Here is a 12699-nt window from a genome sequence, read left to right on the forward strand (position 1 = left end):
GGATATTGTTAAAAATGCACACTCACCAGATGCGCATAGTAAAAGCGTAATGTGTTGAACCATATATTGACCAAGGATCTGCAGGAAGCCCCCTTTAGATGGACCAGACAGACAGCATGGAAAGAGACTCCCTCCTCTGGATATGAGACTGCTCTGCAACCGTAATCCTACTGGAGTCCTTGAGATTGTTTAGCTCAATAATGAGCCAAAAAAAGAAGGTGCTCATAGTGTGGTATTAATCTGATTTATTGAGTAAAAAAGTTACATCTTCCATGTGGAAATAGAGTAAAAAAAATGACAGTTTAAAAGCAGTGGAACTGCCCAGCCACTCTCTAAGATGGCCGCCGGACCTTCATGAAGCTCCGGCGGTGTGACATCACGGCGTACGGTTCCTCCTTAGAGAGTCAACAAAAGACTGAATGAATCAGTTTCATTCAGTAACAATGATTGCAAATATAAATGAAATACATTGGTATCAGCAATCATAATGTTTACAAAAAAAAACCCTGATCACTTGCCCAGAGTAGTTTAATGTTACTATGGTAACATTGTATTGCTTTGGTCACAGTGTGCTATAAAAATAAATAGTAGAAAAAAAAAGAAAAAATGTAATAAAATTTTTTTTAAAAAATAGATACATTTGAAATAAAATACAAATTCAATTATTATTTTCACCAAAGAAATGTAGCAGAATACATTTTGACCTAAATTTATAAAGAAATGTTATTTATTTGCAAAATTTTATAACAGAAACAAAGAAAAGTGCATTTCTTTTTTCAAAAGTTTCAGGTGTTTTTGTTTTATTTAGCAAAAAAATAAAAAAAATCAGTGGTGATTAAATACCACCAAAAGAAAGTTCTATTTGTGTGAAAAAAAAATGATAAAAATGTCATATGCGTACAGTGTTGCATGACCACGCAATTGTCAAAGTGCGACAGCTCTGAAAGCTGAAAATTGGCCTGGGCAGGAAGGGGGTATAAGTGCCCGATATTGAAGTAGTTAAAGCAGAAATAAACCCCTCAATTTAAAACAAAAAGGTCCCCAGGAATTATTAGCCATAATATACTAGTATGCACAGCAATATGGCAGACCTACCTGTCAACTGATCCCCTCCAGTGCTACATTGTCAGTGCTTCCACTGGTTACAGGCGCTTTCTTTTCTCCTGGTCTTTCTTCTGGGTTCAGTCTGTTCCGCTACTTGATTGACCACGTCATGATGACGTCATTCCCATGCATGCACACGGGAGACCCCTCATCACAGCACAGAGGAGGTACTATAAATTTACACTAAGCTGTGCATGGCGGCTCAGCGTACAATAACACTGACAGGCAAGGAGGATCACTTATAACAAAAAGGACCAATAAGGTCTCTTCTCCCATAAAAATCCCACCTGTCAGCATTTTTTTTTTGGGTCCAATTTCACTTTAAGCAAAACTGATATTATCACTGACAGACAGAAGCTATATCTACATCCTCTGTGCAGTATACACACTGTATTGCCATAGACAAAATAGAGCACTCTGTTCACCCAGCACAGCAAACAAATATTTACAGCATGTGTATTTCACATCTGCTATGTCTCTAATCAACTCCAAGCTGGCCCCATAGATATGCCTCCTCCGTAGAACTACGCATCACAGTATGCTACATTTCCAATTTTACTGTTTCTGTAGAACTGACTACATGTCCCAGCATGCTACACTTGAATTTATGTTGAACTAAAACAGAATTCATTTTTATAAATATTTTTTCATACACAAAAGAAACAAAAAAATCTGAAAGAAAATGGAGAATTCATAATAAATAGTTACAAAAATGAATTTAATAAAATCTACAAAGAGAAAAATTTATATTATTTAGAAAACAAATCAGCAAACTATATTTTAATGTTTAGAAATATTTTTGAGTGTCGCAAGCATGTAGAATAGTAGCACGTGCTGCCACTAGATGGTGATGTGGTATAGGAATTGTTGCAATTTTTTAAGTTCGCCATTACCAAAACCAAACCTTCCTAGCAGAATGATGAGCTATTGAACCAGGCAGGACCTTCAGTGATGCAGATTTATTAATAACAGCTGGGAACAGACAAAATCACATTCAAAGCAAAGAAGCATGCAAGCCCAATTTATACAATTTCTTACAATGCAAGCATTTTAGATACAATATGATTGGTTGCTAAGACCTACGTCACTGTAACTAACCATAAATATGAAACCTTTCATACATCCAGGCAATCTTATTCATTCCCACAATTCCTATATGTTTATTAGAAATTATTTGTAAAATTCATAGTCTATACACACAATTAAAACTAACGATGTTATATATATATATATATATATATATATATATATATATATATAAAATTGATGCAAAGTTAACTGTTTTATTTTCTTACTATTCAATATTTTCTATATACAGCGGGTAAAATAAGTATTATACACCTCACCATTTTTCTCAGTAAAAATATTTCTAAAAGGAGCTATTGACATGACATTTTCACCACATGTCGGTAACAACCCATGCAATACATACAAAAAAAACCCCAAAACAAATACATTCAGAAATTAAGTTGTGTGTAATAAAATGGAAAATGTATTGAACGCGCTAACTGAAATTTATTTAATACTTCGTACGTACAAAATCCTTTGTTGGTAATGACAGCTTCAAGACGCCTCCTGTATGGAGAAACTAGTCGCATGCATTGTTCAGGTGTGATTTTGGGCTATTCTGCCACACAAACAGTCTTCAAATCTTGGAGGTTCCATGGGCCTCTTCTATGAACTCTGATCTTTAGTTCTTTCCATAGATTTTCTATTGGATTCAAGTCAGGTGATTGGCTGGGTCATTCTAACAACTTTATTTTCTTATTCTGAAACCAATTGAGAGTTTCCTTGGCTTTGTGCTTGGGATCATTGTCTTGCTGAAAGGTCCAACCTTATCTCATCTTCATCATCCTGGTAGAGGGCAGCAATTTTTTTTATCAAGAATGTCTTGGTACATTTTTCCATTCATCCTTCCTTCAATGACATGAAATTTGCCAGTGCCGTATGCTGAAAAACAGCCCTGTACCATGATGTTCCCACCTCCAAACTTCACTGTTGGTATGGTGTTTTTGGGGTGATGTGCAGTGCCATTAGACCTCCAAACATGGTGTGTATTGTGGCATCCAAAGAGTTCAATTTTGGTCTCATCTGACCAGACCACATTCTGCCAGTAGTTCACAGACTTGTCTAAATGTTGTGCAGCAAACTTTAAACGAGCTTCAACATGCTTTTACTTTAGCAATGGAGTCTTGGAAAAACACCCTCTTGCATTTCTGGCTGTGGACATCTTGAGTGAGCGCTGATGATTCATGTAGCAATTCCTTGCTGGAATCCATCTGCCTTTAGCACTGTCATACAGGCAGGAGGATGTGCTTAGCTGAGAAAACTCCTCCTCTCCTCCTGAAGACTTCTGGGATATATGGCATCATTTGCCTAGGCATGGAAACTAGGAAGTGACTAAAGAAATGTAAAAAACAGTTTACAACACTTAAATATGATATACTTTCCTATCTATTTACTAATGCTAGCAGTATGATGATTCAAAATAGTCAATGTTGCTTGAGAGAATGAAGTTCCACTTAAATTTCAACAACAATCTTCATATAATGAATGTACTGTATATTTAGTGTTTTTTTTCTTTTGCATTATTTATATATTAATAAAAGTCTCCTTTGTGTAGACATGCAAAAGATCCAAGACCATTGCTGGGCACCCTCATCTTGAATGCAATATCAACAATCCCAACAGACTCATAGCAGTCATTCAAGTGAAGCTCTATTGTATTCCTCTTCTCTTCTCACCCAGTAGCAACATAAAAGGTATGTAGGGAGGGGAAAATTGGAGGAGCTACTAGCACAGAGAGTAATTAGAGATTCCCAGAGGAGGATAGGGCATGTGTTGTGTCCTGTAGTCTAAGATCTAGAATATTTATAGGGTGTTTTATTAACAAGTTCAGGCAACCATCAAACAGGAACTGAAACGAACTTGTACATAGTATAGAAAATATAGATGTACGGGAACAACTGTAAATAGTGACATCTACAGGCCAATGGTATGAACACCACATATTCTACTAATGGCACAAAGGAGTCTTCTCAATATTGAAAAATACAAAAAACAACAAAGTGAAGAATTAAAGAAAACAGTGTTGTGCGATTTAATTAAAGCACATAATCATTGGTCCACACAGGAAACCTTTTGATTCTTTCAATATATCTAGGCGGTTGGGTTCCTTGTATCCTGTTTGGTTATCATTAAGAATCAAAAAACATCCTTTGTTAAAAGAAAATAGGCACAAGGTGACTGGCAAGCTATATGCATCTATCAGGCAATTCATAGTTAAGCCTTGTTCATTTTGGTGTCAAATTTCAATTTAGTTTTAGTCATAGTCTTTTTGACTAAAATGCCATTTTAGTTTTTGTCACATCTTAGTCATCTGCAATTGTTTAAGTCGTATTTAGTCGACTAAAATCTGCAGTACATTTTAGTCAATTTAATATCCTATATTATATTCGACTAAAATCTCCAGTACATTTTAGTCGACTAAAATCTAATGGTTTCTAACGTCCAGCTCCCCTATGCACCAATATATCATTAATGTACTTCAGTTGCAAAAATATACAAGCTCTCTCTGATTTTGAGAACAAGGCCTTACCTTAGCCATGGCTACATTTCTTAGAAAGCTTTTTCACTTCCTGGAATGTAGACAGAAGACAGAAGAGCCAGTATGACCAGGAAGCAGATTACCACCTCATCTCATTAGAACACACATCATGCACTGACTTCATTGGTGCACACCCTTCACCCATCAACTATTTTTTCACAGCCTCCCCAGGATGTCTCCACACATGCATTTACTTGGCTACCCCAGTGTCTTTACAGATGAGCTCAGGCCACATGCTAAACTCCAATGGGCCGAATGCAGCCCACGGGACACCCCTAATGTAGTGCAAGGGCCTGCTTGATTGGATATAGAGCAATTGGATAGATGGTGTGTCTTCCTATTATATAGTTTTGGTAAATCTAAAGGAGATCGTCTAGAGATTGTACAATCAGATTGTATAGTGTATGGCCACATTTATACACCTAACAATCTTTAATGTCAGTCAAATTTAATAGTTTAATTTAATTAATGATTAAATTTAATCATTAATTGTTAACGGCACACCAAACAGAAACGAGCACACATTTTGCCACATGAAAAAACAGGTGACAATGCAGCAAAATGCGCACCATGCCAAAGTGTCCCATGAGCTACTTTATTACGTGTACTGCAGCCCATGGAAAAAAAATGAGCTGCCCTATGTGTGTCACTGGAAAAAGGAATCAAAAAACATGCGCTCCCACTACTCTTCGTGTGAATGGGACCTGAACGTGAAATTGGCTTGTTTACACAAGAACAATGAGTCTCTTTTCACATCTGTGTGTTTCCGAATGTAAGGCAAACTGCACAGAAAATGCAAACTTTGCAATACATTTCAGAAATACGCTGCGAATGTGCATCATGTTTGTGTTGTCATTACAAGGTAAAGGCACCCCAAGTGCAGCAAACACACCGAAAACTGCAGTAATGCACCGTGCTCCGCTCAAAAAAACTGCTGGAGTTTTTCTGTGGTGATTGTTGCATGTAGGGGAGCCCCGTTTAAGTGAATGGACCACACTGTGCGTGACGAGTGAAAAAACTGAAAACAAAATGTGGCAATGTGAATCTTCACTACATGAAGATGTGAACGGGGCCTGACAACCGAGTGTCTTTGTCCACTCCCTCCTATGTACTTATATAAAGATTGCCATACACTATGCAATCTGATTGTACAATTTCTTTTAGATTTCCAGAACTATGGAATAGGAGGACCCACCTGAAAAATCTATTCAATTTGTATCAAATCAGACAGGCCCTTGTACTACATAGCTGATTGGAGATCTAAAGGATTGTAGAAAGTGGGTGGAAGGTGGTATTGTAATGAGGGAGGTGTGGTCCAGAGTGGTGAGTACACCATATGACACCCTATTCTGTGATGCAACTAGGAATTGAAGGCTTCTGGGAGATGGCCTTCAGGAAGTGAATGCTGCGATATCACCTGCAGGAAATGATGGAATCTGAAAATCAGTTCAAAATCTCACATAAACTGACAAAAAATTAAATGTTCTGTGGATGAAGTAAATGAGAGAAAAGTGAAATTCTGCCTGAAAAGGTGAACTTATCCTTTAATTTCTCTAGAATTTCCAAACTCATTATATACTCCTGGAGTAAAAATAAAACTGACATCATGTTATTGTTTATGATACTAAGGTCTGAACAAATTGCACAGATTTAGTCTTTATAAGTAAAACCAAGTTTGGTTACAAGAATATTGCTTTTTGACAGAAGTGTAACATTAAAGTAAAAAAAAAAAAAGAGTAAACTCTTTGCGTGATGTTACCATGCACATTTACCTGATCTTTAACAGTCCCAGTAACCAATCACAACAAAAAAAATTTCAGCATCTACATGCCCAGGCATTGCCATTGGCACAGCATAATAAACCAATGCTCAAGAGCAGGGGCGGACTGAGAACTCATGGGGCCCCCGGGCAATAGGGGGATCATGGGGCCCCTGTGTCCTTGCCCAAACTCAAAAGCCTATGAAAAAGGTACCAGGGGCATCTCATGGGGCCCCCTACTGACCCTGGGCCCTCGGGCAGTGCCCGAGTTTCCAAATGGTCAGTCCGCCCCTGCTCAAGAGTAATACTTATTTCTACAATAAGAATCAGTTTACTGTTCACAGTTCATCTCATCAGTGCAAATTCTCAGATACATCCAAAGAAAAAGTGCAGCCTACAATGCCATTAGTGTGTGGATTATAACAATCACCACTTTTCCTCTCTCTCTCTCTCAGCCTTGACAATAGAGGTAAATATAACACTAGGTCTCCCATAGGGGCAGGACCTCTAATCTGCCTAATTATAAATCTAGCCCTGCTTATAGGTTTAGGAAATGCTGTCAATCGCAGTAAATACTATTTGATATGGAAATTGCATATTTTTATTTATTTTTTACAGGTACTTATATAGCGCCATCAATTTACGCAGCACTTTACATATATATTGTACATTCACATCAGTCCCTAACCCTAAGGTCCCTAACTTACATTCATACATACACATACTAGCACAAATTTAGACTGGAGCCAATTCACCTACCAGCATATAACATATTTCCTTATTAATGTTGGCCTCACAAATATCTAATAACCTTAAATGACATCAGGCCATAGGATTTTCATTGTAAGCTGACCATATGGACAAGCCAGCTAACTAGTCTCTTTTCAGGAATGGGTGATTAGAAACGGACCAAGTTCTTTAACCCCCCTGGAGGTATTCCCGAGTGTAGCTCGGGGTAAAGTTTCAGCACCAAAAGCAGTAACCCCGAGCTACACTCGGGACTACCTTGCAGCGCTGCTCCGGGATCTCTTCTGCACTTACCTTGTCCTGCGTCCCGCGATGTCCCTTCTGCAGTGTCCCCTGTAATGTCCTCCAGCGGATGCCAGCATCTGTCTTCTGGGCTCCGTTCCCTGCGACGTCGGGACGTACGGGGGACGGAACAGCTGGAAATTTGAAAGTTGCAAAAGTGACATTCACTAAATTCACTAAAATCACATAGTAAAACATTACTGTATCAAACCATTTCACATACATTTTGTCCCGAGTGCTTTGTCCTGTGCCCTGCCTGCATTTTTACTGTTCTTTCTGCCTGGAAACTGAGAAACGTCCATGGTGTCCAAAAAGCGTCCCTTTAGATCAAAAGCAGTTTTAGATCAGCTAGAGAACAGCGATAGTAAATCAGAACTACTTGCAGAATTGAGTGATGATTTGTGGGGAAATTCATCATCAGACACTGAAAACGATTTTGCGACTTTTCTCAGTGATGTGCAAACTTGGCGTTATATTTCAAATTTCAGTGTTTTTGGTTTGATTATATTGCTTAATTAAATTTATTATACTATTTTTTATGATTATTTATTAAATTATAATTTATGATTTCGGGTTTCAAATTTCATCATACCCGGGATGTTTACTAGACTCGTGTTCGGACAAATTTTAGTGAGTTAATCCTAAAAATTACAGGCCTACAATAAAAAAAATACACATTTCCATGCAAAAAAATGTACCGCTTTGAGCACAGAAATATGGACATAATCAGACCACTAGGGAGGCTACAGGTCATATTGTTGCTTATGACCCACATGGAAGAAAAACATATTTGAAATAGATTTCACAAATATTCTTCCCAAATATATTGCCATATATTTGATATACTACAATTTTTGGTCATATTCAATAAATATATATATATATATATATATATATATATATATACACACATACATACACACATACATACATACACAGTAGGGATCGAAAGTTTGGGCACCCCAGCTAAAAATTTGTATTAATGTGCATAAAGAAGCCAAGGAAAGATGGAAAAATCTCCAAAAGGCATCAAATTACAGATTAGACATTCTTATAATATGTCAACAGAAGTTAGATTTTATTTCCATCATTTACACTTTCAAAATAACTGAAAACAAAAAAAATGACGTCTGCAAAAGTTTGGGCACCCTGCCGAGTTAATATCTTGTACTGCCCCCTTTGGGCACCCCAGCTAAAAATTTGTATTAATGTGCATAAAGAAGACAAGGAAAGATGGAAAAATCTCCAAAAGGCATCAAATTACAGATTAGACATTCTTATAATATGTCAACAAAAGTTAGATTTTATTTCCATCATTTACACTTTCAAAATAACAGAAAACAAAAAAATGGCGTCTGCAAAAGTTTGGGCACCCTGCAGAATTTATAGCATGCACTGCCCCCTTTGCCAAGCTGAGACCTGCCAGTGTCATGGATTGTTCTCAATCATCTTCTGGGAAGACCAGGTGATGTCAATCTCAAAGGTTTTAAATGCCCAGACTCATCTGACCTTGCCACAACAATCAGCACCATGGGTTCTTCTAAGCAGTTGTCTAGAAAACTGAAACTGAAAATAGTTGACGCTCACAAAGCTGGAGAAGGCTATAAGAAGATAGCAAAGCGTTTTCAGATGTCAATATCCTCTGTTCGGAATGTAATTAAGAAATGGCAGTCATCAGGAACAGTGGAAGTTAAAGCAAGATCTGGAAGACCAAGAAAAATATCAGACAGAACAGCTCGCAGAATTGTGAGAAAAACAATTCAAAACCCACGTTAGACTGCATGATCCCTTCAGAAAGATCTGGCAGACACTGGAGTTGTGGTACACAATTCCACTATAAAGAGATACTTGTACAAATATGGTCTTCATGGAAGAGTCATCAGAAGAAAACCTCTTCTACGTCCTCACCACAAAAATCATCGTTTGAACTTTGCAAATGAACATATAGACAAGCCTGATGCATTTTGGAAACAAGTTCTGTGGACCGATGAGGTTAAAATTGAACTTTTTGGCCGGAATGAGCAAAGGTACGTTTGGAGAAGAAGGGGCACAGAATTTAATGAAAAGAACCTCTGTCCAACTGTTAAGCATGGGGTTGGATCAATCATGCTTTGGGGTTGTGTTGCAGCCAGTGGCACAGGGAACATCTCACGAGTAGAAGGAAAAATGAATTCAATAAAATTTCAGCAAATTTTGGATGGTAACTTGATGCCATCTGTGAAAAAGCTGAAGTTAAAGAGAGGATGGCTTCTACAAATGGATAATGATCTTAAACACACCTCGAAATCCACGAGGGATTACATCAAGAGGCGTAAACTGAAGGTTTTGCCATGCCCTTCACAATCTCCTGACCTCAACATAATTGAAAATCTATGGATAGACCTTAAAAGAGCAGTGCGTGACAGACAGCCCAGAAATCTCAAAGAACTGGAAGACTTTTGTAAGGAAGAATGGGCAAAGATACCTCAAACAAGAAATTAAAGACTCTTGGCTGGCTACAAAAAGCGTTTACAAGCTGTGATACTTGCCAAAGGGGCAGTACAAGATATTAACTCTGCAGGGTGCCCAAACTTGGCAGACGCCATTTTTTTGTTTTCTGTTATTTTGAAAGTGTAAATGATGGAAATAAAATCTAACTTTTGTTGACATATTATAAGAATGTCTAATCTGTAATTTGATGCCTTTTGGAGATTTTTCCATCTTTCCTTGGCTTCTTTATGCACATTAATACAAATTTTTAGCTGGGGTGCCCAAACTTTCGATCCCCACTGTAATTGAGATACTAGTTGTCAGGGATGCGGGTGTGACCAGAGATGTGTGTACTGACACAGGGAAACACAGGCTTCAGATATGGTATAAACAAGACAATTTATTAAGACTAACAATACAAACATAAACGCAGTGCACCAAACCCCAAGCTAACACAAATACATACAACAAGGTGAAACAAACCCAAACCTAAATTGATACAGATACACAGGTACATACACATATAGAGCACAACGTAGTCAGGCAGGCCGGGTGGATAACTATCGGGCAGGTAGGTACAGGAGGAGCAGGCGGAGAGAATGGTCAGGGTCACAAGCCAGGGATCAAACAGGAGAAGTCAGCAGAGGTCAGGATCAGGCAGGGTCGGCAACAAGTCAGGCAGGAATAGGAACAGGAATGCAGGTTACAAGGTACAGGGGCCCATGGAAAAACACACACCAAGGCACAGACTGCAGGTCTGGCCATCCCTTAAATACACCTGCAATCAGCCCCAGGTGATGGCTAATTGCCGAAGTGAACCTCTGGTTGTTGAGAGCACCCGCTGGCCAGCCCTGGTACTGCAGCCCACAAGGCAGGTGAGTCCCACCACTATTGGCAAGTCCATTCCTGACACTAGTAGGTGATCAGGTGTGAGCCCATTCCTGTGTTGGGTGGAATCCCATTGCTCGCATTCCTTACCAATTGGTGAAGGAATTATTTTGGTTTGATAAGATTGAGCGAGAGACTGATATACAGATGGGATGGTTGTATTGCTAGGAAGCTACAATCTGTTATAGTGAAAAGCGAGTTGGACTTTGGGCTGGGCTGTAAGTAGTTTCAGAGAAATTAGCTTTTTAAGGTTTGGAAATGATGAGCTGATGCTCAGATTGTGAGTACTGCAGTAATGTAAGAGATGTGGGTATGTCCAAATCTGAACATGTTTTGTTTGTAGCTGCCTAATGTTGAGGACATGGTATACTGTTTAATTGGGCAACTATGTGGCAATGAGGTTTAATGTTGATAAATGTAAGGTTATGCACTTGGGGGCTAAGAATATGCATGTATCATGCATACTAGGGGGAGTACAACTGGGGGAATCAATGGTGGAGAAGGATCTGGGGGTTCTGGTAGATCACAAGCTTAATAATGGCATGCAATGTCAAGCTGCGGTTTCTAAAGCGAGGAAAATCCTCTCTTGTATTAAAAGCGGTATAGACTCCAGAGAGAGATATATCATATTACCCCTGTATAAATCATTAGTAAGACCTCATCTGGAATATGCAGTTCAGTTTTGGGCACCAATTCACAAAAAGAACATTGGGGAACTGGCGAAAGTACAGAGAAGGGCAACCAAACTGATAAGAGGCATGGAGGAGATCAGCTATGAGGAAAGATTAGAGGAACTGAATGTATTCTCTCTTGTGAAGAAGAGATTAAGGGGGGGATATGATCAACATGTATAAATACATCAGTGGTTCATATAGTGAACTCGGTGTAGAGCTATTCACCCTGAGGTCATCACAGAGGACAAGGGGGCACTCTTTACGTCTGGAAGAAAATAAATGTAATCTCCAAGCACGGAAAGGTTTCTTCACAGTAAGAGCTGTGAAAATGTGGAATAGACTCCCTCTTCTGGCCAGCTCACTGGATTGCTTTAAAAAGGCCTGGATTCTTTCTTAGATACACAGAATATAACTGCATATAACATTTATAGGTAAGGTTAATCCAGGGAATATCCGATTGCTTCTCGGGGGATCAGGGAGAAATTTTTTTCCCTGCAGGAGCAAATTGGATCCTGCTTTGCTGGGGGGGGGGGGGGTTTGCCTTCCTCTGGATCAACTGTGGGTATAGAATTATAACTTTTTTTTTTTTTTTTTAATGGTGGAACTGGATGGACTTTTGTCTTTTTTCAGTCAGACTAACTATGTGACTATGAATGTATGTTGTTTTGTCTGTGGTAAATGTGACAATGTTACCTGAATTAAGATAGAAAGTTAATGCTACGCACAGCTACAGCTACTTATGTTTGTGAGTCTAAGTAAGTTTCTGCCGCAGTTAGCGACTGCTTTAGTGAGTGCATGATCCCTCTGTCCTGTGTGTTTGTATAGGAGAGGGAGACAGTTTCCAGATTCCTTCCTCTCCCATCTCCTGTGTCTGTGAAATACAGGATAATGTGTTATTTTTTGACCATCTAAGAAATTTATATATTGTGATTTTCAAATGTGGGTAACCTGAGAGATTTTATAAGGCAATAAGAAATGTTTTAAATGTTTTAAGAAAAGCGCCACACCCTCTAACTCCAAAGCAGCAAATTCCCCACTCAAAAAATCAACAACATTTTTTGCTTAAACCAATAAATAAATAAAAGGAATGCGCTAATTGAGTAAATAATACAAAGTGAATATGAGAAAAAATATAAAATAAAAAATATTAAATAAAAATAATGCAGAAA

The 12699-nt window shown here is 38.4% G+C and overlaps 1 protein-coding gene across 3 annotated transcripts in view; it reads right to left on the reverse strand.

Moving 5' to 3' along the window:
* Positions 1 to 2599: 2599 nt before the first annotated feature.
* The window catches only part of RFT1 (RFT1 glycolipid translocator homolog), a 112007-nt gene continuing 101907 nt past the window's right edge, over positions 2600 to 12699 (reverse strand). Inside the window, exons 14-15 of one of the 3 annotated variants that reach the window (XR_016313400.1) lie at positions 4703 to 4742; positions 2600 to 3504 (exon numbers count right to left, since the gene is read on the reverse strand). The gene's annotated coding sequence lies outside the window, so the exon portion shown is untranslated. Of the gene's footprint in view, positions 4743 to 12699 lie in introns of all 3 variants that reach the window. The other 2 variants (XM_089681962.1, XM_089681961.1) reach the window with 2 other exon arrangements.

This window comes from Staurois parvus, unplaced genomic scaffold (genome assembly GCF_062004578.1).
Source record: "Staurois parvus isolate SC_StPar_1 unplaced genomic scaffold, SC_StPar_1.0 ptg000282l, whole genome shotgun sequence".
NCBI lineage: Eukaryota > Metazoa > Chordata > Amphibia > Anura > Ranidae > Staurois > Staurois parvus.